Source organism: Giraffa tippelskirchi, chromosome 2, assembly GCF_054371585.1.
Source record: "Giraffa tippelskirchi isolate mGirTip1 chromosome 2, T2T-mGirTip1v1.2.pri, whole genome shotgun sequence".
Taxonomy (NCBI): domain Eukaryota; kingdom Metazoa; phylum Chordata; class Mammalia; order Artiodactyla; family Giraffidae; genus Giraffa; species Giraffa tippelskirchi.
Genome location: NC_137276.1, coordinates 73,081,883 through 73,107,573, shown reverse-complemented (window position 1 = coordinate 73,107,573; position 25,691 = coordinate 73,081,883). Strand labels below are relative to the sequence as shown.

General features: G+C 39.9%; 1 protein-coding gene across 8 annotated transcripts in view; it reads right to left on the bottom strand.

Moving 5' to 3' along the window:
- Positions 1–25,691, bottom strand: part of LOC145537959 (uncharacterized) — a 475,282-nt gene that overhangs the window by 420,360 nt on the left and 29,231 nt on the right. For 7 of the 8 annotated variants that reach the window (XM_081569004.1, XM_081569007.1, XM_081569005.1 and 4 more), the window contains one exon: positions 2,559–2,665. The gene's annotated coding sequence lies outside the window, so the exon portion shown is untranslated. Of the gene's footprint in view, positions 1–2,558; positions 2,666–11,999; positions 12,043–25,691 lie in introns of all 8 variants that reach the window. The other variant, XM_081569009.1, reaches the window with a different exon arrangement.

Genomic DNA, 25,691 nt, shown 5'->3' with positions numbered 1-25,691 from the left:
GTTGGCCTTTTTGTGGGAATGTGACCACTGTTATCACTGAGCCCACAGAATCAACATTGAAAGAGATGGCTAGGAATACAGCCTAAAGCAATCAAGAGAAGACATGGTTGAAAAATCTGTTATTCTACATTTATACTATAAAATTGCAAACAGTAAATTTTACATGACCAAAAAATGAATTATTGTTCCCATTTTTCTGTATATTCTGGGTAAAACTGACATTTGTGGTCATCAGCAAAAGAGGATAGTAACAATCCTTAAGGATCCTCGGAGGCCAATATTTATAGGCAGCATGATGGAGGATGAAGTGCCATGAATAATGATACGACCAGCACTAAATAAATGATTATTAGAAACCGATCCATATTGCTTCAATATTAACAGGCTCCAAAGAGCAATGGTATTGTGAATAATAACGTATTTCTTAACTTTTCCCCATCATGGGAGATATGAAGTTAGATAGGAATTGTGTATTTTACAAAAGAGGAAACAGAGAGGTAGTTTCTAAACCTCAATGGGAAGATGTGGTGCCTAGACACCATTAAGAATTTCACATGCACTGAATGGACAGCAAACAAATATGTAAGTACCACTTCTTTACACATTATTCTAAATCTTCATTGATAAATGCCTATGCCTCAAATGGCTCCATTAATTTTATGTTTTTAAATCAAATTATTTAAATAGACAGGGCCCCTGCAAAAAAATATTTTCTCAAGTATCACCTCAATATGACTCTGATCCCATATAAATTTAAAAAAATCACCCCGAAACCTAGAGATACTGAATAACCAATAACTTATACAAGCCCTTTTTTAACTGCAGCAAATTCTCTGAACACCCCAGATTGTGATGAATAGCATTATCAGAGTCAAATAAAGATATTTTGTATCAATCTAATAAAATACCTTCCAATGGAATTTTCAAAAACTATGACCCTTAAAATCAAATGTTGAAACCAACGAGACCATTTCCCTTGCTCCATATGTTAGTCATATTCTCCCATGCTCTCCATTTTTACCCATTTTTGTCATCCAATACTTAAAGTAAAAATTCTGCAATTGTTTTAAATTTCAAATATAGGTAGTTCTTATTTAAAGACAACCTAGTATAGCACCGACCCAGAATGCTCATTACATCTGACTTAGTTGCTTCATTTCTTCTTTTGTCCCTACCACCTTCAAGTAATCTAAATAAACAAATGAAAATGTTTCCCGATTTTTATAACTTCCTGAAGAAAGATCCTATCACTCTGTCCAATCACTCATTCCAATGTCTAACAATGTTCACTCTGCTTTCATAGGAGGCACTCATCCTTGATCTGATGAATGTATCTCTGAATTGGTTGTTCATGTCTCAAAAGCCCTAACCAGTGACATCCCATGACCCCAACCTAGTCTATCTAGGCAAATAAAACATTTTTTAAGGAATGAGCATCTTTTTTCACAAAGATCATGCCTTAAATTTCCCTGAATTTATCTGCTATTTTCAAGCATAGTTTCAAAATACATATAGTACTTCTTAATATTCTTAAAAATTCATTCCCAAACATGCTGATAAATCCCTTCCCCAGAAGACTATTTAAGCCCTTTTGGTTAACTCTGTGGTAAGCTATGAACATAAGTCCATTTCCTTTCTATTATTTTTGTTTTGGTTTTTATTCTTCTTCCACTTGCTGTTTTTCCTATTTGAAATTGAGGTTTCCTGATTTTAACCCATGTGAAAGAAACATATTATTCAGCCTCTTATCTGTTATGGGGCTTGGTTGACAGAAATTCTCAATCTCTACAATGTAGGAAGGTAAGCTGACTTACACCAGCTTGTAAGTCAAACTCCACTGTTTGACTCACCACTGAGTCCTCCCTAAGGCCCACTCCCTAAAATTACAGAAGGACAGTGTCCCCTCCTTGACTCTCCCCAAGCTAATGCCTGATGGCTTTAGAGACTCTGGGGCACATTCAACATCTAGATATGAGAAGTGAAAGCCAGAACACAGTGATTCACATTTGCAGCAGTTATGAATTTCACATGGTAAAAAAAAAAAAACAAGTTCCCTTTATTCACTGTAAATGTACTTAAATCAGTTCACTGACAAAGGAAAACTTAAGCCTAACAATCAAGGTATATTTAGTCACTAGTTTATTCCAGAGTCCTTGAAAGGGGATCACCAGTCATTTCAGGATGCTCCCTTCCCTTTCTTTTTTCCTTATCCCTATGGGGTGATCCAAACTCCTGGAGACAGTGAAGGACAGGGAAGTCTGGTGTGCTGCAGTCCAAACGGTCGCAGAGTAAGACACTACTTAGCGACTGAACAACAACAACAATGGGGTGATCCAAGCTGGGAGAGGGGATTTTTGAAACTTCCCACCACATGGCCAAGGTTATTAATAGATGTGATACTCAAAATGTTTAAAAAGCAATAGGGTACAAGCATCAAGACACAAAATGTCACAACTGATAGGGCCTTGGTAGTGTGTACCAGGTGATGTCAACCCTGCTCATGAGCATTGATCCACAGTGACTTCTAGGGAGCTTGTTCTATGACCCTTGGGACCTACCGCTATGGCATCCATGGTTGAAACACCAGCATCCTGCTCTGTTTCCAGGCTGATGAGTCCTCCAAGGTCACTCAGAGGACTAGAGAGACTTCTGGGTCATCTGACATCTAAACACAAGAAAGAAAAATGAGACTGCAAAGATTCACATTTGTAGCAATTATGAATTTTACATATTAAAAAATAGTAAATACAAAAGACCATTCCTACAAACTATCTCAAAGGGATGAAAAAATGTTGACTATCTAGTATTTCCTGGGGTTGTAAGGCATTTCAGGGTGCTGCTTTAGGCTTTCTCTGCTTAGACTTTTCTGCTGCCTTTTATTGTACTTTGCTGCTATAGAACCATGATAGAATGGGAGATTTACCTACAAGAATTGCTTTATTTCTCTTGAGCTTCATTAGGAAGCAAGTTCAGTTCAGTTCAGTCACTCAGTCATGTCTGACTCTTTGTGACACCATGGACTGCAGCACACAAAGCCTCCCTGTCCATCACCAACTCCAGGAAACTTGTTCAAACTCACGTCCATCGAGTCGGTGATGCCATCCAACCATCTCATCCTCTGCCATCCCCTTCTCCTCCTGCCTTCAATCTTTCCCAGCATGAGGATCTTTTCCAATGAGTCAGTTCTTTGCATCAGGTATTAGAGCTTCAGCATTCGACTTTCCAATGAATATTCAGGACTGATTTCCTTTAGGATTGACTCGTTTGATTTTTCTGCAGACCGAGGGACTCTCAAGAGTCTTCTCCAACACCACAGTTCAAAGGCATCAATTCCTCAGTGCTCAGTTTTCTTTATAGTCCAACTCTCACCTCCATACATGACTACTGGAAAACCCATAGCTTTGACTAGATGGACCTTTGTTGGCAAAGTAATGTCTCTGCTTTTTAATATGCTAAGTTGGTCATAGCTTTTCTTCCAAGCAGCAAGCGTCTTTTAATTTCATGGCTGCAGTCACCATCTGCAGGGATTTTGGAGCCCCAAAAAATAAAGTCTGTCACTGTTTCCATTGTTTCCCCATCTATTTGCCATGAAGTAATGGGAACAAATGCCATGATCTTAGCTTTCTGAATGTTGAGTTTTAAGCCAACTTTTTCACTCCCTTCTTTCACTTGCATCAAGTGGCTCTTCAGTTCCTCTTCACTTTCTGCCATAAAGGTGGTGTCATCTGCATATCTGAGGTTATTGATATTTCTCCGGGCAATCTTGATTCCAGCCTGTGCTTCTTCCAGCCCAGCGTTTCTCATGATGTACTCAGCATAGAAGTTAAATAAGCAGGGTGACAATATACAGCCTTGACATACTCCTATCCCAATTTGGAACCAGTCTGTTGTTCCACGTACAGTTCTAACTGTTGCTTCCTGACCTGCATATAGATTTCTCAGGAGGCAGGTCATGTAGTCTGGTATTCCCATCTCTTGAAGAATTTTACACAGTTTGTTGTAATCTACACAGTCAAAGGCTTTGGTAAAGTCAGTAAAGCAGAAATAGATGTTTTTCTGGAACTCTCTTGTTTTTCAATGATCCAGTGGATGTTGGCAATTTGATCTCTGGTTCCTCTGCCTTTTCTAAAACCAGCTTGAGCATCTGGAAATTCATGGTTCATGTATTTTGAAGCCTCGCTTGGAGAATTTTGAGCATTACTTTGCTAGCATGTGAGATGAGTACAGTTGTGCAGTAGTTTGAACGTTCTTTGGCATTGCCTTTCTTTGGGAATGGATTGAAAACTGACCTTTTCCAGTCTTGTGGCTACAGCTGAGTTTTCCAAATTTGCTGGCATATTGAATACAGCACTTTCACAGCATCATCTTGTAGGATTTGAAATAGCTCAACTGGAATTCCATCACCTCCACTAGCTTTATTCGTAGTGATGCTTTCTAAGGCCCACTTGACTTTGGACTCCAGAATGTCTGGCTCTAGGTGACTGCTCACACCATTGTGGGTATCTGGGTCATTAAGATCTTTTCTGTATAGTTCTTCTGTGTATTCTTGCCATCTTTTCTTAATATCTTCTGCTTATTTTAGGTCCATACTATTTCCGTCCTTTATTGTGCCCATCTTTGAATGAAATGTTCCCTTAGTATCTCTAATTTTCTTGAAGAGATTTCTAGTCTTTCCCATTCTGTTGTTTTCTTCTATTTCTTTGCATTGATCACTGAGGAAGGCTTTCTTATCTCTCCTTGCTATTCTTTGGAACTCTGCCTTCAGATGGGTGTATCTTTCCTTTTCTCCTTTGCCTTTCTCTTCCCTGCTCTTCTCAGCTATTTGTAAGGCTTCCTCAGACAGTCATTTTGCCTTTTTGCATTTCTTTTTCTTGGGGATAGTCTTGATCACTGCCTCCTGTACAATGTTATGAACCTCCATCCATAGTTCTTCAGGCACTCTATCAGATCTAATCACTCGAATCTATTTCTCACTTCCTCTGTATAATCGTAAGGGATTTGATTTAGATCATACCTGAATGGACTAGTGGTTTTCCCTACTTGCTTCTATTTAAGTCTGAATTTTGCAATAAGGAGTTCATGATCTGAGCCACAGTCAGCTCCCAGTCTTGTTTTTGCTGACTGTATAGAGCTTCTCCATCTTCAGCTGCAAAGAATATCATCAATCTGATTTCGGTGTTGACCAGCTGGTTAAGCAAGTTACTTGTTCCCAAATTCATCCCCTCCTAACCTATCCAACGTATCCTTAGGTTCTCCAATGTCTCAGGAGGAGGAAAACAGGGCACTAAGCACTTGGTCCAGCTCCTCACCAGCCTCTAACCTCTATTATCCTCCTGAATGACTCCTGCTCAAACCTGCTATTTCTTGGGTGGGAAAACACTCATGAGCCATTCCTTCCCACTCTGTGCTTTGGAATAAACTGTATGCATTGAAACCTCCAGACTGAAGCTTTTGAAGCTTAGGCTCTTGGAGTAAAAGTCTCAGCTTTCAAGAGTACTGTAACTGTGAAGACTTTAAAAAATAAATCCATAAACTCAACTCACTTTTGGGGATCAGCTAATTTAGCCTTCTCCTCAAGTAATAAATTCCACTGATACAACAGGTAGGGGGATGCAAAGAAGGAAATTGTGAAAAAGAAAACACACACACACAAACTCCTCATTATCTCTACAAATTGTATATTTTGTACACATTTTGGAAGTTCTTTAAATAAACAAGATAGAGGCCCAAAGGCCTATAAAATAATTTACACTGGTAAAAACCAATTAATCCCTTATGACTTGTTGAAATTAATATATACGTATTGACAGTTAATCATTTGTGACAAAGATATTTAAAATATAAATATCTTCATTAAGAAAATTCTACTCCATTTAAGTATACTACTTGTTCAGTAACATCAACTCAAGGAAAATTCTAGATAGTACATCTATCCTCTACTGTTTTTCTCCCCAAGAAAATATTTCAAGAGACCATACTCCATACATGTATCACCTGGTTCTAAAAGTCTTCCTTCTGTAGAAGGAAGGAGGTGAGTTTAACGACATTTAAGATTTTTCACATTGAATTTTAGGAGCTGAGGCATAAGTCAACACTTGGGGATGCTAACAATTTCCTTCTTTGTTTTTAACACTGGTTTAAAAGGAATACATTTCATCTTGGGCCCCTCCCCAGCAAATCCAGGAACTAAAATACATTTTTATATATAAAATAAATGTTCAGTGTCTGAAGGAAGACTGAAAATAATGCTTAGTCTTCCAGTAATGTAGGCATGAGCATCTTTCTTGGTCCTCCTTATAGTCAGGAGATGTAACATGGTAAAAGTGGAATATGGACCAAAGAGGAGGGGGAGGAGAAAGGGGGTCACTTATTTTTGAACAGCACTTCATAGAATACAATAAACTCTTCCTTTGACCTCAGGTGACCTTGAAAACAACCTATGCAGTAGGTAAACCAGTATTAGTATCATCACCATTTTATAGTTAATGAAATTGATTTATATGAAAAGTATGTTCATGCAAAGTTACAGAGTTAATAAGTGATGAGCTATGAAAAACACAAAACCAGGTATTCTGATTTCAAATCCCATACTCTTTTCACCAAAGTACAATGGCATTCCCAATGAAATACACATAGATGTGGGAGCTGTGACAATTCCCCTGAGAAACCATTCTGCTCTGTTAAAAAATTCTTTTTTTATGTATCTATTGAAGCTTATTCTTTGCAGCCAAAGATGGAGAAGCTCTATACAGTCAGCAAAAACAAGACCGGGAGCAGCCTGTGGCTCAGATCATGAACTCCTTATCGCCAAATTCAGACTTAAATTGAAGAAAGTAGGGAAAACGACTAGTCCATTCAGGTATGACCTAGATCAAATCCCTTATGAGTATACAGTGGAAGTGACAAATAGATTTAAGGGACTAGACCTGATAGACAGAGTGCCTGATGAACTATGGACAGAGGTTCATGACATTGTACAGGAGACAGGGATCAAGACCATCCCCATGGAAAAGAAATGCAAAAAAGCAAAATGGCTATCTGAGGAGGCCTTACAGACAGCTGGGAAGAGAAGAGAAGTGAAAGGCAAAGGAGAAAAGGAAAGATGTTCCCATCTGAATGCAGAGTTCTAAAGAATAGCAAGGAGAGATAAGAAAGCCTTCCTCAGCGATCAACGCAAAGAAATAGAGGAAAACAGCAGATTGGGAAAGACTAGAGATCTCTTCAAGAAAATTAGAGATACCAAAGGAACATTTCATGCAAAGATAGGCTCGATAAAGGACAGAAATGGTATGGACCTAACAGAAGCAGAAGCTATTAAGAAGAGGTGGCAAGAATACACAGAAGAACTGTACAAAAAAGATCTTCATGACCCAGATAATCATGATGGTGTGATCACTCACCTAGAGCCAGACATCCTGGAATGTGAAGTCAAGTGGGCCTTAGAAAGCATCACTATGAACAAAGCTAGTGGAGGTGATGGAATTCCAGTTGAGCTATTTCAAATGCTCAAAGATGATGCTGTGAAAGGGCTGCACTCGATATGCCAGCAAATCTGGAAAACTCAGCAGTGGCCACAGGACTGGAAAAGGTCAGTTTTCGTTCCAATCCCAAAGAAAGGCAATGCCAACGAATGCTCAAACTACCGCACAATTGCACTCATCTCACATGTTAGTAAAGTAATGCTCAAAATTCTCCAAGCCAGCCTTCAGCAATACGTGAACCGTGAACTTCCAGATGTTCAAGCTGGTTTTAGAAAAGGCAGAGGAACCAGAGATCAAATTGCCAATATCCGCTTGATCATCGAAAAAGCAAGAGAGTTCCAGAAAAACATCTATTTCTGCTTTATTGACTATGCCAAAGACTTTGACTGTGTGGATCACAATAAACTGTGGAAAATTCTGAAAGAGATGGGAATACAAGACCATTTGACCTATCTCTTGAGAAACCTGTATGCAGATCAGGAAGCAACAGTTAAACTGGACATGGAACAACAGACTGGTTCCAAATAGGAAAAGGAGTATGTCAAGGCTGTATATTGTCACCATGCTTATTTAACTTATATGCAGAGTACATCATGAGAAACGCTGGGCTGGAAGAAACACAAGCTGGAATCAAGATTGCCGGGAGAAATATCAATAACCTCAGATATGCAGATGACACCACCCTTATGGCAGAAAGTGAAGAAGAACTAAAGAGCCTCTTGACGAAAGTAAAAGAGGAGAGTGAAAATGTTGGCTTAAAGCTCAACGTTCAGAAAACTAAGATCATGGCATCTGGTCCCCTCACTTCATGGGAAATAGATGGGGAAACAGTGGAAACAGTGTCAGACTTTATTTTGGGGGGCTCCAAAATCACTGCTGATGGTGATTGCAGCCATAAAATTAAAAGACGCTTACTCCTTGGAAGGAAGGTTATGGCCAACCTAGATAGCATATTTAAAAGCAGAGACATTACTTTGCCTGTCTGTTTAGTCAAGGCTATGGTTTTTCCAGTGGTCATGTATGGATGTGAGAGTTGGACAGTGAAGAAAGCTGAGCACCAAAAAATTGATGCTTTTGAACTGTGGTGTTGGAGAAGACTCTTGAGAGTCCCTTGGACTGCAAGGAGATCCAATCAATCCATCCTAAAGGATATCAATCCTGAGTGTTCATTGGAAGGACTGATGTTGAAGCTGAAACTCCAATACTTTGGCCACCTCATGCGAAGAGTTGACTCATTGGAAAAGACCCTAATGCTGGGTAGGATTGGGGGCAGGAGGAGAAGGGGACGACAGAGGATGAGATGGTTGGATGACATCACTGACTCTATGGACATGGGTTTGGGTAGACTCCGGGAGTTAGTGATGGACAGAGAGGCCTGGCGTGCTGCAATTCACGGCATCGCAAAAAGTCGGACACGACTGAGCAACTGAACTGAACTGAACTGATTGAAGCTTATTGTTGAGAACACTTATACTCACCTAAATGCATGCTTCTCCTTTTCCTTTAGAAAAGGAGACATATTAGAAATTTCTCACCCTCTTTAGGTGAAGCTATATTACTGAGTTATGGCAAACGTACTGTGGACAAAAATGACACTGCCACTTTTAGGCCTAGTCTCTTGTGATCACTCTCACAATTAGTCATGTTCTTTTTCTTACCGCAATGGTTACCCAGATGCAACAAAATCAGTGGAGAAAACTAGATGGAAGAAGTGAGAGTCACTGAATGGCTACATGGAGCAGCAATGGCCTGTGACATTAATGAAAAATAAGCCTTTAATGTGAAGACCACTGACATGTAAGGGCTCTTTGTTAAAGCACCAGTGATTTATCCTGACTAATACAAAGAACAAAGCAAATATCATATTTTAGTGCTTAGGATATAGTGACACTGAATATTTTAAATGATAAAGAGAAGATGGGGGTAACTGTCTTCAATTTTTAGTGTTCTCCTATTTGACAATGAAAAATCTTAACAACTACTCCAGGATTGGTGAGTTTTATACACACACACACACACACACACACACACACATCTTGCTTTGTATTTTATCAAATCATTCTTGGATAGAGTAAATTCAGGCTTTGAAAGGACAGAAACTAATATAAGTGGGGGAAGGGTCTTCTTAAAGAACATAAACTACAAATAAAATTAGGTACAAAAGTAAATATCTATTGAGAATTAGAAAATAAATTACAATCAACTGAAAAAATTTTAAGCTGACAAATATCATAAGCATCACAAAATCCAAAAAACATAATATTTTTATTAACTGCCTGATATGCCTATATGATATTCACAGTTAGGTTGCATACTCTTTGATTACCCCCTTCCTATGACAATGATTTTCTATGTTTTTAATAGAGCGAACAGAAAGATAAGTGTCTTTCTCCTAAAATAGTTAGTCAAAATTTGTTTTTATTATTGATGGTAATATAATGTACACATTTAGGATGATTGTAAACTTTGGGAAAATCTCTATCAGATTTCTGCTATGTACAAGTGTAAGGTTTAAAAGAATTATCCACTGACGGGCTTCTAACTCTGTATATTTCAACTCTTGTTTCTCTTCATCAGTCCACATGCTTCCAGTGCTCGGACCATCAGACACATTAATATCAAGACAGAATGTCTACCCTGCATATCTGTGTTATGATGTCAGGTGAGTTGGCACGATGAGCAACAAAAATTTTCCTGGAAGATGTACATATACCAGGATAACAAGCTATAATACGGAAGTGACTGAAAACCATGTAAATATATCCCACTAAATCCACAGTAAATGTATCCCTAATCGTACTTTTCTAGGCCAGATTTTAAAAGTATATAAAAACCATGACTTAACCCATATCACTTTGACGTGAGGAAAAGTGTAACATGAGAAGCAAGGAAATTGGAGAGTAAAGAGTGAACTCAATTGTTTCTAATTAAAATATCTAGAAATTTTCTAGATAGGGGCTAATATTTTAATAAATTTCAGGCTGATGTCCAAAGTTAGCATGAACCATGGCTTTGGGAGTTAAATGCTCCAAAACCCCAAACTGCAGATGTGATTCAGGAAATCCTAAGTCAGCTTCCTGACCATATTCATTGAAAACTAAACTTGTTTTAAATGCATCAGGTAAGATAAAATATTCTTTTCAAAGTTATCCCAATCGTGTCCCAGGTATCTCTCCCTCTCTCATTGTAACAAAGATAGTCCAGCAGTTACACTGAATTTTGTGACAACTCAAAGAAAGCAAGACCATGCACCAAGCTGCCTAAGATATATTACAGACTCTACTTAGGGGCACATAAATGTTCTGAGGCAGTCATAATAGCTAAGATATAGACCTTTGAATTTTTAAATTCCTTAAATGAACTGAAATGGAAGATGGGTTGAGATTATCCATGTGGGTTAGAAGTTGAGTGGAATTAACCTAGGGAAGCTCCTGGGGTGGGGGGTGTGACTTGGGGCAGTATTAGGACAGTGTCTAAGCTCCATGAGGGCATGGACATAGCTGTGTCACTGCCATCTCCAGTACCCACAGTACTATATAGCACATACTAAGTGCTCAAATAATATTTTTTACTTGGATGGAAGGATGGAAAGAAGGAAGGAAGGGAGAAGGCCTACTATCAGTGTGTCTCAGGTTCCTCACTTTTAAAATTAAGATAAAAATAGTCCTTCCCTCGTAAAGTCATTGTGAGGATTAAATGAGCTAATAAGCATAAAACACTTATAAGAGGACCTTCATTACTACCGTGAATATTTGAACTTCACTTAGTTCCTTGGAGCTATCATATCATTCAAGGTCTTCAATAGAAGAAAGTGTGACTGATTGGAGCAGAGAGAAGGGAGCTTGAATTAGAAGAATAATTAATGTCAAGGGGTCTGAAATCTCTATTCTGAAAATTCAAAATTTCACGGGAGAGTCCAAAAAACCTGGGATTTCATTCTCAGGCAAGAATGAAAAAAAGACCATGTCCTGTGATGTGACAAAAAAACACATCTTAAGCCCCAGTTGGGTAAATGTAATCAATAACATCCTGTCAGGAACATTTTGTGGTCTCATGTAAATATAAGCTACCTGAATAAAAGATAAAAACTGTCATTTCCTCTCTCGTGTTGTAGCATGATGATTTATCTATTCCTTTGAAATAACCAAACCAAATCTAACAATTGTTTTAACTTTTCTGGTGTATTTGTATCCATTATTTTTTTTTTTAATAAATTTATTTATTTTAGTTGGGGGCTAATTACTTTACAATATTGTAGTGGTTTTTGTCATACATTGACATGAATCAGCCATGGGTTTACATGTGTTCCCCATCCTGAACCCCCCTCCCACCTCCCTCCCCATCCCATCCCTCTGGGTCATCCCATTGCCCCAGCAATATATAATGTATCCATTATTAAATATAAGTAAAAATAGTGCAAGATGCTAGGATATTTTTAGGACATTTGCAGAGAGGGATGTATGCTAGGATATTTTTAGGACATTTGCAGAGAGGGATGTTAGAGTGAGGAATAATTACCTCAATCCAATGTGCAAGTCATCATAATTACTCCTAAGACAACCTATGTGGGAAAAAAGAGTCATGGGCTGTTTAATCAATCCTAAACTGTGGGGGTGGCTAGTTATAACTTAGGTATTTTCCAATAGCTAATACAAAACAGTAATAAATAGCCAGCTGCATTCTTAACCCAATGCTTCCATATACTTGATGAGAATTATTGCAGAGCTCTTTTAAAACTCTGAATTTGACATGGGATGTTCACTAAAATTTTCATTTCTCAAAATTATGATTGACTATTTGTTTATCAAACCCATGATCTTAAATGAAATTTAGGCTCACAAAAGCAATACAAAATATCACTGAGGCAGGAAGCAGGAGCTATTTTAACATATAGGCCAGCCACTGCAAAAAAGGAATCCTCCAAAATGGGGACAAAGTTGAGGTCCAGGCATAAAAGAGCAATTCACAACAGGTCTCTCACCATGTAAAATCTCCTCTTGCTCTGAAGGGCAGGAAGCGTCAGATTCAACACTATCCACAGGGAAAGTTGCATAAGATGTATGGCAGGGAACTTGGTGTTTCAGATGACCCCATGCAGAGGACATTCTGGTCAGGCAGTTCATGGAGTAGCAATTGTTCCCCAGTTTGGGCTTAGAGTGCAGGTTCATCTCACCCTACTCAGCAAGGTGAAAACAAAGGTCAACACTGTCTAGCTCAGACCTTCAGATCTAAGTCCTCCAGAACACACACATAATCTTATTGTGATCAAGTTTAAGGGTGGGATGAACACTGTTTCCCCTAGGCTTCAACCTAATTTCTGAAAAATACACACTTCAGCTCATTTGTATAATCACTGCAGATTATTTTCAAAGACATCTTTCTGAAGTATTAACTGGATACTATTTTAGAAGAATCTTTACTTGTTTTTCCCATGGCCCACTATTCATTAAAGTAAAATCATATTCACTTCAAATCCCAATAAGTAATGAGCAAAAGGCGTGGAGAAAAGAGCTTGACAAACCTAGAGTAAGATCTCAACTCATTAGAAAGAGGACCTGGAATAAGTTACTTGACCAGAATGAGCCTGAGTTTCTTCAACTATAAATGGAATTGAGAAGCTTCACCTTATAAGGTAGCTTTAAGAAATAGTAGGGGCTCAACAAATACTCTCTCATTATTATCAGCAACATGAAGATTTCATGGAAATTCAACAAAGAGAAAGTAGATCTAAGTTCCACTCCTTAAGGTCTCAAATATTATTGAGGCAAATCGATGAAGCTGTTTCCTCATTCTTAAATGAAAATAACAGTTTCAATCCTTGTAGAGTATATAATTTTAATGGTGAGAACCTAAAATGCAAAAATCTTTAAAAATTAAAATTACTATGTAAAGTAATGTTAATATAATCGCTAGTACTGTTAGAAAGGCCAAATACTCTTCGTGTTTTTGTTTTTGCTGCCTTCCCTGTCCTGCTTCCAGTCAGACGCAAAAGAATTCTATGCTCATCTAGTTTGATTCTGCCAGTGTGGCAAGGGCAGCACCTTTGCTCTCTATCTGGTTAAAATATGACATTTTTCCAAACTAAAATTTGGCAATTCTAGGTAGGATGTGATGGGTGCTGCTGAGTAAAAAGTCTGAAGCAACTTCTCTTCCTGGGGATGTGCAGAAGGAATCCTCCTCTACTGAGTAGAGTTTTTGTTTATTTGTTTGTTTTATTTGGCTACACCAGGTCTTAATAGTGGCAGAGTCTTAGTTGCAGCACGCGGGATTTTCAATCTTCTTGCAGTGTGTAAACTCATAGTTGCAGCATGTGGGATCTAGTTCCCCAACCACGGATCTAACTCAGGCCCCCTGCATTGGGAGGGCAGGGTCTTAGTCAGAGGACCAACAGAGAAGTCCCTGAGTAGGGTTTTAATTGTCTGAGACACCTTCCCTTCCCAGCTGCCCCCGAGTTCCCCCACTACCCTTTTGACTGTTTCTGACCCTTTCTGAATATGTCTTGTCTCCCTAACAATGAAATGCTCTTTATGAGGGCAGGACCTGTATTGTAATTATCTTTGAACCTTCCATGTCACTTCTCATGCTTCTTTTCACATGTGCTAAATCGCTTCAGTCTTGTTAGATCCTTTGCGACACTATGGACCAAAGGCTGCCAGGCTCCTCTGTCCATGGGATTCTCCAGGCATGAACACTGAAATAGGTAACCATTCCCTTCTTCAGGGGATCTTCCCGACCCAGGGATCAAACCTGGGTTTCCTGTATTGTAGGTAGATTCTTTACTGTCTGAGCCACCAGGAAAGCCCTCTTTTCACATGCTATTGATTAATTCTAATCTCGGATAAATCCTTCTTTTTAACTACTTATTATAATACCTCTCTGAGTTGAGCAAAATAATTGTCCAGCAAAATTATAAAGAAGTCTGAGTTCTTCCATCTGATGAACATGATAACAACACTTTATGATATAATAATAATAGTAATTATGATAACTAACATATCAGTAATTTATAATATTCCAGGCATTATACTAAGTGCTTTATGAACATGACTTCATTCCATCCTCCCAGTAGCCTGATGAGGTAGCCATCATTATGTCTCACTTATAGAGATGGAATTAAGACATAGAAAAATAAAGTAACTTGCTCAAGGAGTATAGTAGCTTACCTAAGTGTGTGGGTAGCAAAATCAAGATCCTACCATCTAAATATATATAACATTTTGGCTTTTTCCCCCAAACCAAAGTTTCAAAATTTACTCAAAATGTTAATCAGCCTATTGCTAATAGTGAGACCTCGACTTCTAGATTTGTATACACATTTAGTTCACCTGTCCCATTTTATGAACCAAACCCATTTAGAACCGGCATTGTGATCTAAAGTAATGAAACTGCACTAATTCATAAATATTCAGTTTTCTCAAATTGTACCAAGGAAGAGTCTGCTTCCTCTTGACAGGGTGGCTTTGTCCATTAGGTACAGCAGGCACAGTGCCTATAACCCACAAAACATTTAGGGACCCACGAAAATCTTTTAATATCCTTTCATACAAGAAGAAAAAAATAAACTTTCAGGTAGAAAGAAATGTTGTGATCTATAACATTCATATATTCATCTTCATGTCAACATGGTTATGAAATACAGTTATTCACTTATACATATCAGTTTTATGGAGGAAAGGGCCCACTATAGCAAAAATGTCTAAGGCCCCTTGGAAGACCCCCTAAGGCCCTGTCTGTTGATTGAGCAAGGTTTTGGGGGCACTTTCTGTGTCACCGTTTCTCATGGTACCCTCCCTCATCACCCCCAAGGGCAGCTGCTGCTGCTTTGTGACTTCTGGCTCTTCCCTGTGCTTATCAAGTATGACAGAGAGGTCTGGCTTATAAAAAGAATGATAGCTGCTCTATAGCATAAACAGCACTTACTAAGGAGCCCAATGCGAAGTGTTAGAAAGTTGGTTTCCTTTTCCCTTTCAGCATGATGAGCGGCTATATTTGATGTCTATATCACTCAACAGATGAGAGTTTCCTGGCCACAAATTGTCTAGCCACAAGAAAACAGTTCATAGCCAAAGGATATAACAAATAGGAAATTTTAAATGTCAGGAAAAACCATCCTAACTGCTTACTGGGGAGCATTCTTAAATCTGGGGTTCTAAGAAATGTTCCTATAAAACTGATAATAACAATGACAACTCTGGGTCATCTGGGGGCCAAGGCCCTAGAAGGGAAGACTTAACCCAACTTAAGCCTGCTTTGGGTCAGTTCTCCACCCTACCCACTCCATGCACATATTCTTGAACTTTTTTTGGAAGCTCAGATTCCAAACATCTGTCTGAAATACAAAGCTTAAGCAAACCTCAGGTTAAGACAAGGACCCTAGTGAAAGCACGAATGTCATTTTGATCCTAGCTGAGCTAGAGACCCACTGAGATCTGTGATTCTTAACTTTTGTTCCATTTGACTGTTCATAATGACCTTTATCCTCAAGTCTGGCTTGTGAGTAATGAATATGAAGTCCTTCTCTCAGCCTCTTAGTTTAAAGAAAGAGGAAGGAAACAGTCCATTGTTTTTCTAAACTTGCAGTTTCCTAGAATAAGATGGAAAATTGAGGATGGCAAGTGAAAGCAGCAGGCATCTCTATAGAAGGATATCCGGTGAGGCTGGCCTGCTCTTGAGGGGGTACACGTTGACTGTGGGGCAGTGGGGGACAGACATAAAAACCAATTGAAACACTCTGACTACACTGTATGTGTGTATATATATATACATATTATATACAAATATATATCTGAATATTTGTTGCAACCAATTCTACTTTGAAACTGAGTATATAGTCTGTCCATTCTGTATCTGAAACCCAGAGAAAGAAAACCTCTTCACGTATACACAAAGTGGGAAAATGCATCAGAATAGCAATTTTCTTCAGTTTTGAGAGAGATTTTTGTTGTACTCAGAACTGAAAGGGGTGACCAAAAAAAAAAAAAAAAGTTGTGTGTATGTGTGTATGTCTGCGTTTAATATTCTGTTCTGTTCATCCACTAACCTGGTCGAAAATAGCTCTCAAGTTTGTTCAGCACAATTTGACCTTCATAATTATGCAGGTGATTATGGGGCCCCATTAGAGTTTTCAAAGCACTTTGTACATAAGGGGCCTTTAGACATTCTACTATAACAAAAACAAGCTCATAAAAATCCCACACACTTCATCAGGCCTTTGATAACCCATCACACAATAATGACCTTGAGTAACTAACAGCCTGTACTACATTCAAACCAGTAGCTTAGAGGAAAGTTTTTGTATCTTATTATGTCTGACTAGAGTTACCTAGGGACTCAAAAGAAAAAAAAATTCACACACACTTGCTTTTGCCCTTAGATGAGCATATCCATCAGTCATCAGAAATAACCCCTGACTCCCCCTCACACCCCGCTTTCATCTCTGGTCACCTTCTTCTCCCAGGTAGGTTTTGTCAAAATAGACAGTCTAGATCAGCCTTCATGTGAGGGGGGCTTCAAGTCCAGTCCTGCCCATCTATGGGATCCTCGGTTCCCCCTTCTCTCTGGGCCTCAGCCTCTCTTCTGTAAGATGAGAAGGTTACTCTAGAATCAGTGGAATTCTTTGCATGGACTCTAGGGCTCTTGGGTTGGGGAAAGCTGAACTTGGAGGTGTAGCTACCTCTTCTAAGTCTGAATACCATAAGTCTAGATGATCTCTAAGGTGGTTAGGAAGAAAATACATTTCACTTGCCAGACATGTGGGGAAAAGGTCAGAGGAGATTGAGAGGATGGTAAGGCCTTGCCTGAGGACAGGCTTCAGTGGGACAGCTCAGCAGACAGTGATGGACACCCAAGAACCCCAGAGTGGGGTCCCACTGGGAAACACCCAGAGCCACAGATGACCAGTGTCTTTTACACATGCCATCTGATTCAGTCTTTACAAGGGAGTAATAATATCCCCTTGATGCTGTGAAATGATGCTGTGAAAGTGCTGAACTCAATATGCCAGCAAATTTGGAAAAATCAGCAATGGCCACAGGGCTGGAAGAGGTCAGTTTTCATTCCAATCCCAAAAAAAGAAAATGCCAAAGAATGCTCAAACTACCGCACAATTGCACTGATCTCACACGCTAGTAAAGTAATGCTCAAAATTATCCAAGCCAGGCTTCAGCAATACGTGAACCGTGAACTTCCAGATTTTCAAACTGGTTTTAGAAAAGGCAGAGGAACCAGAAATCAAATTGCCAACATCCACTGGATCATAGAAAAAGCAAGAGAACTCCATAGAAACATCTATTTCTGCTTTATTGACTATGCCAAAGCCTTTGACTGTGTGGATCACAATAAACTGTGGAAAATTCTGAAAGAGATGGGAATACCAGACCACCTGACCAGCCTCTTGAGAAATCTGTATGCAGGTCAGGAAGCAACAGTTAGAACTGGACATGGAACAACAGACTGGTTCCAAATAGGAAAAGGAGTACATCAAGGCTGTATACTGTCACCCTGTTTATTTAACTTCTATGCAGAGTACATCATGAGAAACGCTGGGCTGGAAGAAGCACAAGATGGAATCAAGATTGCCAGGAGAAATGTCAATAACCTCAGATATGCAGACGACACCACCCTTATGGCAGAAAGTGAAGAGGAACTAAAGGGTCTCTTGATGAAAGTGAAAGAGGAGAGTGGAAAAGTTGGCTTAAAGCTCAACATTCAGAAAACTAAGATCATGGCATCAGATCCCATCACTTCATGGCAAATAGATGGAGAAACATTGGAAACAGTGGCTGACCTTATTTTGGGGGGCTCCAAAATCCCTGCAGACTGCAGCCATGAAATTAAAAGACGCTTACTCCTTGGAAGGAAGTTATGATCAACCTAGACAGCATATTAAAAAGCAGAGACATTACTTTGTCAACAAAGATCTGTCTAGTGAAGGCTATGGTTTTTCCAGTGGTCATGTATGGATGTGAGAGTAGGACTATAAAGAAAGCTGAGCGCCGAAGAATGGATGCTTTTGAACTATGGTGTTGGAGAAGACTCTTGAGAGTCCCTTGGACTGCAAGGAGATCCAACCAGTCCATCCTCAAGGAGATCAGTCCTGAATATTCATTGGAAGGACTGATGTTGAAGCTGAAACTCCAATACTTTGGCCACCTGATGCGAAGAGCTGACTCATTTGAGAAAACCCTGATGCTGGGAAAGATTGAAGGCAGGAGGAGAAGGGGATGACAGAGGATGAGATAGTTGGATGGCATCACCGACTCAATGGACATGAGTTTGGGTAAGCTCTAGGAGTTGGTGATGGACAGGGAGGCCTGGCGTGCTGCGGTCCATGGGATCACAAAGAGTTGGACACGACTGAGCGACTGAACTTAATAATATCCCCATTTTCCAGCTGTAGGAACTGAGGTTTAGAGTCACTAAATGATTGTTCAGGATCATCCAAATAATCAATTTCAGAGACAGGATCCCAGCTCAAGGGGAGGAGAGATGCACTAGATGGGGTGGGAAGAGGAGATCAAGTTTTCTGGCCCTCTCTCCCAATCTGTCCCTATCACAAGCTAAGCTCTAATGTCTACCTAACCTGTATCACCTTTCTATTGGAGGCTGGGGTCAGGAGAAAGGTAAAGAGGAACATCACTGTTTTTACATTCAAGAAGTTTATGCCTAGTAAGACACGTGCCGGAGACAGCGATGGCACCCCACTCCAGTACTCTTGCCTGGAAAATCCTATGGACGGAGGTGCCTGGTAGGCTGCAGTCCATGGGGTCGCTAAGAGTCGGACACGACTGAGCGACTTCACTTTCACTTTTCACTTTCATGCATTAGAGAAGGAAATGGCAACCCACTCCAGTGTTCTTGCCTGGAGAATCCCAGGGATGGGGGAGCCTGGTGGGCTGCCGTCTATGGGGTCACACAGAGTCGGACATGACTGAAGCGACTTAGCAGCAGCAGTAGCAGCAGCAGCAAGACACGTGTAAATGTAGTGTTGTTAGAGTAGTTCTAGCCAAAAACAGAGTAGGACTGTACTTTTACAGTTTCTGCTTCCTAACAGTGGAGTGTGTCCATGCTTCTGCCAGTGACACTGGAGCTGAAGGGGTGGATGCCACTTCCAATTGGACACTTCAAAAGCCTGGGCTGTTTCCATGGGCCATAACTGGCAACATGTCCCATGGTGGCTGCTCCATCAGCCAAGGTCCCCAGGGAGGCTAATTTGGAGCAGGGCCCCAGACAAACTGATAAGGGCATGTCTCATAAGGAAGACAGAAATCTTGCTGTTTAAATCACTTAGTTTGGCAGTTGTTTGTTACCTCAGCATTATCTGTCCTATGCTGACTAATGCAGTAAATATCCAACATGGCAGAAGTTTTATGAAGCCAGAGGTTTTGTCAGTCATTATCCACATTAGTTAACCTATAGCAACAATTCTTTTAAAGAGAGTTAGTAGTTAGTAATTCATTTCACTTGCCTACTATACTGTGGCCAGCAGGTTTCTATATAATTGAAGAGTATCAATGTTAATAATTTCCACTGATGTAATCTATTATTAATTAAAATTTCTCTAAAGTTCCTACACTGTAGATTTATAAACATAGAGAGAAACTTTTGGCATATTTAAATACCCATAATAAACGCTGAGGGAGATGTGGACATGTAAGGGGAGGGCATTGGAAAGCAGGAATATGTAGAAGGCACTTCCAGTTTTTCCTTTGCAGAGCTACTGCTTGTTTCTTTGATCTCATCAATGGCCATACAATATTTTAAACCAGTTCTCAATTTCAGTTTTACCTTTCAGTGATATTCAAAATACTATTATATTACTCATTACAAATTACATTTCTCTGTTCTGATGTTTATCCCTTCCATCACGACATTCTATATATCCTAATTCCCCTCTAGACTCATGAAGCATTATTAAGAGTTAGCAGTACGCCACCATTTATAGCCAATGGGCCAGGCTCTTTGCTTTGTGTGAATTTAGTCACCGACCCTCACAACAGTCCTGTGATGTAGGCATTCTTGTTACAGATCTTACAAATGAGAAGACTGAGGATCTTTTTATGGGCGAGGAACTTAGCAAAGTCCCACAGCCAGGTAGAACCAGACAGTCTGTCCTCAGAACCCACACACTTTGCCCCCACACTTTCCGGGCCTCCTGGTTATCTCACTTCTGAGGAACACTCCCTACAAAATGGCTCAGGCATCTTCCGCCTCAGTCGCCCATTCATACCACCACACAGCTCAGGAGCAGTGAGGGGGCCAGCAGTACAGGGCCAGACAGAAGACCAGCCAGAGCACAGAAGCCATATGCCCCTGAGAACAGACTGTGCAGATTAAGGCAGCCAGCGAGAGCTCATTGTCCCGGGGCCCTTCTGAAAGAAGGTCTTAAAATAGCACTTGATGATGTGGAGACACACAGGTATCTCATGTGACTGATTTCAGGAACTCCACAGATATTACAGAAAATGAAGGTAGATGGAAGGTCCAGGTCCAGGTCTGGCTCTGGCATTAACTAGCTCTGTGACTTTAGCTAACAATAGTAAACAATACTTTGGGAAGGAATGCTAACCCCGGTGCCAAATGCTATGCTCAGCACTTCATGTTCATGCCCTCATTTCATTTATTTTTCCCAAAGACTACAAAAAGTAGACACTGTTATTATCCTGCATTTCAGAGGTGACAAGTAAGTGCCCAAGAATACACAGTAAGTGTCATGTCCAGAGTCAGGATTTATTCCAGCCATTATGCATCTATACAATAAAAACATTGGGTGTGATGAACGCAAAAATCTGTTTTAGCTCTAATATCTGGTCTCTTTCACAAATATCCAGGGAAAGTTACTATTCAATCTATTCCACATTGAACTTGCAGGAAACCATTTGTACTGCTCTCCCCTCTACCCAACTTTGTGAGAATTGGGAAAAATGGGCCAAACTCCAATCAATACAGCCCGTCTTTTCTGCAGTTCCTAAATATTATTAGAGAACACTTAGCAAATCCACTACAAAGTTAATTCCAATGACAGAAGTTATAATGAGAAAAAGACCAATGTTTAAACATAATCCTTTTTCTTGTAATAAAATGATGCAGTCCTTTCTTTATCTTCACAGGGCTCATAACATGGGGAAGCAGTTTGAAATCAAGGCTAACTTTTTTAAACAGTGCTGACAGAGGCTAACACTGCCCTGGGGTTAGTCTGCTCGTCCAAGTTCTAAATGTATTTGTCATTTAAAATAACAAACCAACTAATAATAAACTCCAAATAATGAACTTTCTCTAGGGTCTTAGTGTTTTGTTGATTCTAAGCATCATCCCAGATGTCCTCAAACTAGGGTGCAGAATTACCTGGGAAATTATAAATAGGCCAAGTTCTGGGCCTATCCACTGAGAATGATTTTGAGGTATGGAAATGAAGGCCCAGACTGTGCATTCTTACTTCCCCTACTACCTCCAGGCGAGTTTGATGCCCATAGATTGTGGACCACACTTTGAGAAACAGGGCCTAGTCCTTGTACTGGATTCATATACTTCATTTACCCCAAGAGAGATACGGACTGTCCTTGCCATTCTGGCCAGACACAAACCAATGAGGTCAGTTCAGATGACCAATTCAATTGTGGCTTGTTTGGTTTGTTGGGGAGGTTTTGTTGTTTATTATTGTCAATTTGGATTTTTAATTGTGGCATATAATTGCTGTCCAATAAACGTTTGTCTATGTTGAACAAAATCACTATTTTTTTTTTTTTTTTTTTGCTGTACAATAAATGGACAAGTTTTTCACTGAATAACCTCACTCTACTATTTGTTTTGGGCCATTAGTCACTGCCTTAGCACCATTTCACAAGGTTATTCAATAGTGTTTCACCCCATTCCCTTGAAAAAGTCCAATTTGAAAAAGTACCACCTTAAGGTGACCATGTAATTTATTGTCCAAAATAAGGCTTTGTTGATAATTGCCCTGGGACAACAGGCATAAACCAAGACTACCTGAGAGAAGTGGGACACATGATGCCTCCCACTTTCACCACTTAGAAAAGAGATAACTGGGAGGCTACCTATTTGCCCAAAACACCAAAGTGACCGTACCCCTCTATGAAGGGCTATAGTACTGGATCAGACACTGCCTTGGGTTGCTTTTATCTCTCCATGGGACTTATAGCTGCCTAGCCACCAAAATGCTTTATCACTGCCGAAAATCAGGGGGCATGTCTCTCTTCACCTCCTTCACAGCTCCTGGCCCAGGTGCTTAGCAAGTGTGCCATCTGATGGAGAGGTGAGCGAGGTAGCAGAATTCATTGTTTATATGATACCATGGGAAATTTCATCCAGCCTAGGGAGGCTTCACCTGACTGAAGAAATCTTTTGAAGAACAGAGCTAGAAAAACTGGGTTTGCTTTCTATTTGTGTGACCTTATACAAATCACTTAACCTCTCTTAGCCTCTGTCTCCATAAATATGGTTGATAATATTAACCTCATAACATTATTAGGAAGATTGAGACAATATATGTGAATCACCTAATAGGGCCTTCTAACCAATGATAATTCCCTCTCTATAAAACTGAACCTGCTGAACAGAGAAAGATGAACTAGAAAAGGCCATCACTGCTTACTGTTCTAGTTACTACCACAGCACAACAAATTATCTCAAACCTAGGGCAACGGCACCCCACTCCAGTACTCTTGCCTGGAAAATCCCATGGACGGAGGAGCCTAGTAGGCTACAGTCCATGGGGTCGCTAAGAGTCGGACACGACTGAGCGACTTCACTTTCACTTTTCCCTTTCATGCACTGGAGAAGGAAATGGCAAACCACTCCAGTGTTCTTGCCTGGAGAATCCCAGGGACGGCGGAGCCTGGTGGGCTGCCGTCTATGGGGTCACACAGAGTCGGACATGACTGAAGCGATTTAGTAGCAGCAGCTGCTGCATAAAATAACCACTTTATTATGCTGAGTCTGTGTGCCAGGAATTTGGAAAGGACACATGGAGGTGATCTGGTCTACTCGGTAACATCTGGGACCTCAGCAGGAAGGACCTGAAGATTCAACCTCTGTGGCCAAGAATTATCTGGGACATTGTTCTTTCATATTTCTGAGAATTGATACCAGCTCTCATCCAGAAGGCCTACAGATGTGGCCTAGGCTTCCTCACAGAATGGAGACCCCTGAATCCCTACACAGGGGTTCAACATTCCAAGGAAACTAGAAGGAAGCTGCATGGCCTTTTATGACCTAGCCTCAGAAGTCATATGGTGTCAGTTTCACTATCATCTCAAGCAGTCTAAGGAGGAGAACACAAATCCCACCCCTCAACAGGAGGAAAGTCAAGGTCACTGTATAATAAGATTCTATGGAAAGGGAAAACTTGATTTGGTCATTTATGGAAAATATAATCTGGCACAATTACCCTGTAAATGATCACGTGATAAAGACATAAATTTAAAAAAAGAAAAAATAAACCACCACATACAACATCTTAAAATCTCAAAGTGTTTAAGGATCTCCTAAACCTCACAGATAGTTTAAGCTTTGGTTAAGCTGGCCAAGCCCCTGCCTTTAAGACATTAAGAGATGTGTGTGTGCCTTAAAGATGCCCCTACTTTTAGAAAAAGTTTGCTTATAAAAGAAATCAATCTCTCAAGCAGAAATTTTAGGAGACAGACGTTCATATTTGGTGAGTTGTGTGAGGAGTTTATTTGTATGTTAAATAAAACCTTATCTAGAATTCATGGTCTCTTATAACCTGGCCTGTACCTACTGTACCCATTTTATCTCCAGCTACACTGAATCACACATCATTTCTGGAATAATAGGTTTTTATAGTATTTGCTGTTTTGGGGTTGTTGTTTTCTTGCCATGATACCTTTGGGCTGTGTACTTCCCCTTGGAAGGCTCTTCTATTCGTACCTATCAAAATTCAATTCATCCTTCCACGCCCAGTTTCAATGTCACCTCCTCTCTGAAGACTTTCCTGGTTGCCCATAAAGGTAATCTCTCCTCTAGAACTTCTGTAGGACTTTATTTATAGCCTTCCTTTTATAGCACATTTCACCTCACATAAATTTTTCCATTTTCCAAGGCCCACATCAAAATTTCACCTCATTCTTTCCCTCTGTCCTGACCCCTACCCTTAAGTGATGCTAAAAAGAAAACAAGATTAAAAAATTTCTCATACCCCAATGTTCATCGCAGCACTGTTTACAATAGCCAGGACATGGAAGCAACCTAGATGTCCATTGGCAGATGAATGGATAAGAAAACTGTGGTACCTATACACAATGGAATATTACTCAGCCATTAAAAAGAATGCATTTGAATCAGTTCTAATGAGGTGGATGAAACTGGAGCCTATTATACAGAGTGAAGTAAGTCAGAAAGAAAAACACCAGTTTACTAACACCAGTAAAAAACCAGAAAACCAGTAAAAAAAAAACACCATTTAAAAACACCAGTTTACACTGGTTTACAGTGTACTAACACATATATATATGGAATTTAGAAAGATGGTAATGACGACCCTATATGCAAGACAGCAAAAGAGACACAGATGTATAGAACAGTCTTTTGGACTCTGTGGGAGAAGGTGAGGGTGGGATGATTTGAGAGAATAGCATTGAAACATGTATATTATCATATGTGAAACAGATCGCCAGTCCAGGTTCAATGCATGAGACAGGGCGCTCAGGGCTGGTGCACTGGGATGACCCTGAGGGATGGGATGGGGAATGGAGTGGGAGGGGGGGTTCAGGATGGGGAACACATGTACACCCATGGCAGATCCATGTCAATGTATGGCAAAAACCACTACAATATTGTAAAGTAATTAGCCTTCAATTAAAATAAATAAATTAAAAAAAAATACATAAAAAATAAATCTAAAAAAAAAAAACTTGTCCTATTTTGGAAGTAACTGGGTTCTCACCTGGGTAGAAAGCATAGGCACTGAGAGGTGGTAAGGAGTCGAGGTGCTAATGGGGAAGAAGAGATAAGGCAAGTATGATTACCTCTACCCAACGGATCTCCATCCTCTGTCTCTCAAGATTTCTTCTTATCTGATTACTCTGTGTTATGTGACACATATACACACACACGCATGCATGTGCACAAACATACTCACATACATATCAGCCACTTAAAAGCATTATGAGGGATTTTCCTGGTACTTCAGTGGTTGAGAATCTGCCTGCCAATGCAGGAGACATGAGTTTGATC